Source organism: Elaeis guineensis, chromosome 5 (assembly GCF_000442705.2).
Source record: "Elaeis guineensis isolate ETL-2024a chromosome 5, EG11, whole genome shotgun sequence".
NCBI classification, from domain to species: Eukaryota; Viridiplantae; Streptophyta; class Magnoliopsida; order Arecales; family Arecaceae; genus Elaeis; species Elaeis guineensis.
In genome coordinates, this window is record NC_025997.2 from 125,271,414 (window position 1) to 125,278,141 (window position 6,728).

Sequence of the window (6,728 nt, forward strand, 5' to 3'; positions counted from 1 at the left end):
CCAATATTTCAAGACTTTTAGAAGCTAAATATTGTACTAGATGGCATCCATTAGTAAATCAGGAGCATGCACGAATTAATGCATGCGTTCAGAAGTGCGCCCACCTATACATAAATCAGGAAAAGGAGAGGCACGAAAAAGGTTGCAAGGGTTCCTGCCAGTGCAGAGGAGCACTTTTGGCAACAATGGACCATGTGTCATCAGTTTTTTAAAACTGTAATCTTGTCAACAAGGTTAAGAACTGAATTAAAATTATTGTAGTTTCTTATGGAAACATTATATTAATGATATAGCAGTTCTCTATCAACTTCGTCTTCATCAAATTCTGCAGTTGCTCCATGTACTTGGCCAGTAAATTGCTTTCCAAATCAGAAAACAACTTTTCATTTGTTTAAACCAGTCTTAAACTAGCTCTATAGATAAACCATTTGTAATCATAATGGATCTCAGTTCAAACATTGAAGTTATGTAGAGGATCAGATCCTCATAAATTGCGAGGTCTTTAGAAACTTGAAGCACAAGCCAAAAAATTTTAGCAGCCTAGGTGTTAATAAAAAAAAATGGACTAGTTCCAGTTTCTACAAATAAGCAATTTGGTGCCAAGGATGAACTTCTTGTACTCGTCCATTTCTGAGCACTTCTGTGCCAAAATGAACTTCTGCATTCAGAAAACGAAGGAAGTTCATAGTGGCACCAGATTGTAAGAATTGGCCTGAAAGGTATTAGTGGAGTCTAGCTGGGCTGGGGTAATGAATCATAAAATGGTTGGCCACCAAATGCCAGACAAGAATCATAAAAGGAGACTGAGATATTGGTTGAGGAAGGAGGGCGTGGCAGGTCTATGGTACAAAATCATTTTCTTCAGAGGGCCCATTTTCAGATAGGCCACAGGGTTTTAGTCCTTGTAAAAATAGAAACTTTTTCACTCTGTAGATCTGAGCTATCTGTCATGCATCAAATTATAATTCTTCATTTCTTTTTTTCTTTTTGAAGAAAAAAATAGAAAGTAAAAGTTCTTGATATATTCTCTAAATGCAAATATGAGCATACAGTACTACAAGTGCAAGCTTTGGTTTTGCTAACAAATATTGCCAAGTGACAGTAGTAGAAGACAACAGTGCAAGACCCATTTCTGCATATGATATAAGATCTTAACATGGTAGTAGTTCTACATAAATAAGCAAAAGATGTAAAAAAAAAAAAAAAAAAAAACACCTACCTGAATGAGTTCATAAGTTTTTCTCGATTCAAAGCTTAAAACAAAGACTTATCAACCAGTTTATGGATATGAAATAACTAAATAACTTGAATTCATAGGATGATGCTAGTTGTTCTTCAAAATATAATTTTCCTTGTGAAACACATTGAATCTTCTGCTGATCTGTTAATTTTCACCTTCCATGAAGCAAAAGAAGGGATCTTCCATTTATCTGCTCAAAAGAAAAAGAAAGAAACAAGAAAAGAATCAAAGCATAACAATATCATGATGTCTTCTTCAAACAAAAAAACAATATCATGATGTCTTCAATTTAAGCTACTCTATGCATATATAATACCAGAAAAATATCCTCTACAGAAATACATCAACAAATAAAAAGTGGAGAACTACATAATGCAATTTAATAAGCTATTAGCAGTCAAAATTCTGTAAAGAATCATGAAGGAAATGAATTCTGCGGATTGTGGTCTTCTCATGGTAATGAACTGCTAATTTACCCTCATGATGGACTGCTTTTTCAGATCACAAGCTTGATGCACGCTTACCAAATCCTGGTTACTGCTGATGTCGGCGAACAATCTAGTCTTGCTAGTCTTCAATATCAACTGTTAGCAGAAAATTAGGTAGGTTGGGCATGGTGGAGAAGATGGGCACATGAAGAACTAGATAACTCTTTCAACTTGTTGAAAGAGAGGTGTTAAATAGTAATGCACGTGCCCTGCTTCTCCATCCTGCACAACCCACCTTCCAATGCTCCAGACCACCAAGCAGCTACGGAGCTTGAGAAGCTATCCCTCCTTTCTTATTTATCCCAGCTCCAATTTGGCCTGTTCATCTCTCTCTCTCTCTCTCTCTTATCTTCTTTATTAGTTTACATGAGCTTTGGATGGATATTGGATACATGGTCATGAAAGGTTGGAGGGTACCAACCTAGGGGTTTAGGCCAGCAAAGTTGTGCTAAAGGCCCAAGTGTGATAACCAAATGAAAGGTATATTTTTTCCCATAAGAAAAAGTGACAGATATAGTCCTCCAACTTTTAAAATGCCACATAGGACACATTGCATGAGGAAGTCGATGACATGGACCCATGGGGAGTCCACACGTTTTGGGGTGCGATTGGCTGGTTGGGTATAGAAAGGCCGAGCCTCGAGAGAAATTCTTGGATAGAATCATTCTACCATCCTGTACTATAGAACAACCAATTAAATGTAACCACATCAATAAAGTTAGTCATGTCAGTTGAAGCATTAATAGTCTTAGTTAATATCAGAAATTTCTTGACTCTAGTTAATATGGGTTATTAAAAAAGCCCCCACTTATCTACTCACTCTCTCTCCCCTTGTCTTTCTGTACACACACACATCCATTTTCTCCTCTCTATTACTCCATGAACAACTCTACTGTACCATGTGAAATACAAACTAAATTGAAATATCGAAGAGCCTGTTCTCCTCCTCCTCTCATAGACCTACCATCTCGCCAAAAAAAATTTATCATTTTTCCTCTTTGATCCAATTGAACATCCCAATAAAACATTCCACCTGCTTCATTGGTTTTTCACTTAAAATAATTAACCAAACTTTGTGAATCTCTTACCTCAATCGATTGCATTTTTATGTATAAATATAATTGTAAGCATCATTTTCTATAAATTTCAAATTTTCAACACCACCGCATTCCTCAACCATATAAGAATATGCATTTATTGTTGGTATTCCAACGCTAGCCATTGAATTTAATACATGGGCCTTACCTAAAGAAATTGATCGTACTGATCTTAAAAGATGTCTCTCTCCTATTGCTGCAAAATCATGATTATGCTCTTTAATAAATCGAGTTACTTCCCACTGGTTTTGTTCATCTACTGTGAAGTGGATCATTGCCTTGCATCCAGTTCTTGTCTCTGACCTATTAAAAGATGCTTCACTTGGACGCTCATCATTCTTTAAACCTTTCCTTTGAACAATAATAATCTTTTGTACAAATTTTTTTTATCCCAACAATATATGTTTGTTTTTTTTTTTTCTCACACTAAATCCCATGGAATGCATATAGTTGCGGTATAGCTCATATGCCTCTTTCACTATGTACAACTTATCCTAATTTACACCTCACTTCAATTTTATGGCTTAACATATAATTTTTTTTTTGTATCCTTTTTTTTTTTTGATCCACTTTGTTATCATCATTTTCATCATTAAGAGACACAGCTTCATCACTTCTAATTTTAGATTCAGAGTTTTTCATTTTTGTAATATTTAAAAAAAAATTAAGATAAGTGAGCCATGAGTAATTATATATAGATATAAACAAAAAAAGATCAATGATTAATAATTGTAGTAGTTTTTTTAAATAGCTAGGATAATGAATATTTCAAAGGAATAATATATTTTTATGGTTTTATTGTTTACTGTAACTTGAACAATATTGACAGTTGACATGATAAAGATTATATAAATGATGTTGATGTGATAGAAAATATTATCAATGGTGCTTTAAAGTTGGACTAAAAAAAATTACTAATAGTAGCTAGTTTTACTCTAATTAAAAAAAAGAAAAGACAAGACCAAATAAATAAGAAAAAAAACTTACCGATGGTGCTTCAATAATTGATTAACAATTCCTTGTTTGCTTTAGATGTCTTGATGGTTGACTTTTAATTGGTTTGCTTTTCACATGATATAGTAGAGTTGTTCATGAAATAATAGGGAGGAGAAGTTGGATGGTTATGGCTGGAGGAGGGAGAAAGCATGTGTGTACGAAAAGAGGGAGAGAGAGAGTAAGTGGGTAAGTGGGGATCATTAATTTTTATTATTTTTTAATAATTCATGCTAACTAAAGTTAAAAATCTTCTGATGTTAATTAAAACTATTAATTCTTCATCTGATATGACTAATATTATTGATTTGGTTACATTTAATTGACCGTTCTACGTGGTGGTAGAATTAGTCTACCCAAAAATTTCACAAGCCTCAGGGTTTGTCGGAATGCAACTTGGTATCACTCACTGTATGACAAGTGTCCAAATTGCAACCTGCACCCACCACGGTGGATCTCGCTTTGTCTCTCTCTGTCATTTTCTTTTCCTTTCACAGTAGCTGCGACGTCTGAGTAATTCGGTAGTCGATTTGTGTCGTCAGAACTCACAGTAAAGAAGAGTGAAGAATGCGAGTGATTCACTGATTTCAGTGTAATTTTGTGATATTTAAGTATGGTAGGTACTGACAACCACCACATTATTTGGCTGCTCATGAAGATAACATGGGCATGTTTCTACCTCATTTACCATGAGCAAAACTTTTTCCTGTCTTAAAATGACAAAACATGATATTTTTCAGATGTCCTTTCCTTCATTAGATCTCCATACTACATATAGTTTCAATATATGCACAAAGAAATTGGGATACTTTGTATTTGCAGGCTAGCAAGAAATTTAACAGCAAGTTGTACCTTTAAAGCATTATGTTATCTCTATTATTTTCTCCTTGGATGGCCGAAGGCTTACTGATCTAAGACTTAAAACCTCAAAGACCTTTCAGCAAAAGAAAAAAAATCAAAGATCTTGGATCACCATATTAACTAGGATTAGGTGCTGAGAACCCAATTAAGGACTATCACATCCAGCTGGAACTTGACTTATGGCCACTAAGTCACATCATTTGATGCTTGCACTCATCGATCATGCCCACAACAGTAGAAAACATCAACCTTCACAGATTCCACCCTGTTAAAAAAATGACACTAAAAGCTTGAGTTTAGAGGATTAATTGGCTGGTAAACAATGGTATTAAAGCTCCGATTTTGCTGGATGTCACGTGTTCAAATCCTTTCAAATCAATTAGTTAATCTTTTCTCTATAAGCTTGAATTTTTTGGATCAGTTGGTTAACAGACAAAGAGTAACAAATACTTCCATCATAATTTAAAGTACTTTTTCCAAGTTTTGGCAACCAACCTGCCAACTTATCATTCACATTTATGCAAGCCATGGAGAAAAAATTTTAACATAAATGAGCAACTTAAATTAAATTGCCCAAACTAGCCAACTTAATTACCAGTGAAACCATAAATGATTTAATTTTTTATTTAACCATTGTCGTTATCATATGCCAAGTGCAAGCCGACACATACTCAAGTTATCTTCTAGTGCGACTAACGAATTGTATAGCTTATATACCAAAAGTGTGAAGGAATATAGCATAATTTTCATAGGACCACAATCTCCGTGTCCCAATTAAATAATGTCCCAAACAGATCCATGGACCTTGATCCCTGCTAGGACCACCTCAAAGTTGGAGTGGCCCTATATTTCCTCTCTCCTACAGATGGTAATTAGTGTTCTCTTCATTTGATGAAAGGTGGCCACCAAAAATCCAAGAGTGACTCCAGTGCAACTTTCCCAGTACATGTCACTAAATTTGATGTTAGGAGTGCCTACCTACTCCATGCACTTTACTTATGTTATTGCACCATTGTTACGCACTGCAGGACTACGCCCATTCAAAATATGTATGTGGGATCGAGATACAAATCTTTAGGTCCAGATATTGACCCTCCGGTCAGCACCAAGTTGGGTCTTTGGTGATTTAAGGATTAGCATGGAGCATGCTATCCTCGTCACCACAAGGAACCGTTCCTCTTTTTTCTTTTTTTCTTTTCTTTTTTTTTTTTTTATAACGAGAGAAGCTGAAAACAGCCATATCCAATATTTTATTAGAAGAAAGCTACTTATGGAACATCAGAGATCAAAAAAAATCCAACCAAACGATGGGCTGTACCATCCTTATAGATCTGCAGTAGCATCCTTATAAGGAATAGTTCATCGACTACTATTGTTGTATCAGCTGAAAGCTCCAAAGGGACAATGTTGGTAATCTCTCACTATATCTAGGGAAGATTACAGTACATGTCATTGTCTGTGAGCACCCGGTGTCAACCTTGGGAAAGAAAGAAATGATGAGAACTGTACTCGAAAAAGAAATGATGTGAACGGTAAACTAGCACACGTATGTGCATGGGTCGAGGTCTTTGTTTCAAAGACAATGATTTTAGGGAGCTTTTTGCATGTAGCCTCCCTTATCATCAATTCCTGGACATTGTATGTGCCAGCTTCTCTTCTCCTCTTTTTCTTTTTCTTTTATTCAGAATGATGCTATGGAATGTCGGTTTCGTGCATACGGAAAATTTCTCCTGCATATGGTATGAAGTGATTGGGAACAGTCGTAGCAGAATATTAGTGGAGTAGCTTAAGCTGTAATTTAAAGATTATTTGAAGATATCACTAGCTAGTATTCTGCTACGTCACACTAATATCATAAAACTGCCAAGAAGAAAATCAAATGGAAAATAGAGCAAGTAGGCAAATGGATATATCACCTTCAAACTAATGTTCCATGTACGTAAATTACGTAACGATAACGGCCTTTCTGCCATGATCCAAGATTCTAAAATGACAAATCAGAAGATATCATTTCAGCTCTTTAATTTTATAAAATATCTAAAGTCTATC

General features: G+C 35.2%; 1 long non-coding RNA gene across 2 annotated transcripts; it reads right to left on the reverse strand.

The window, feature by feature from the left end:
- Positions 1 to 1,368: 1,368 nt before the first annotated feature.
- LOC105045924 (uncharacterized) lies at positions 1,369 to 2,196 on the reverse strand. Of its 2 annotated transcripts, none has more exons than XR_832162.3 (2): positions 1,765 to 2,196; positions 1,369 to 1,430 (listed from the first exon to the last, which is right to left on the reverse strand). It is a non-coding gene; the product is annotated as an uncharacterized lncRNA (long non-coding RNA). The 2 variants fall into 2 exon arrangements; XR_002164681.2 differs by having other exon boundaries at positions 1,717 to 2,196.
- Between the last annotated feature and the right edge of the window lie 4,532 nt (positions 2,197 to 6,728).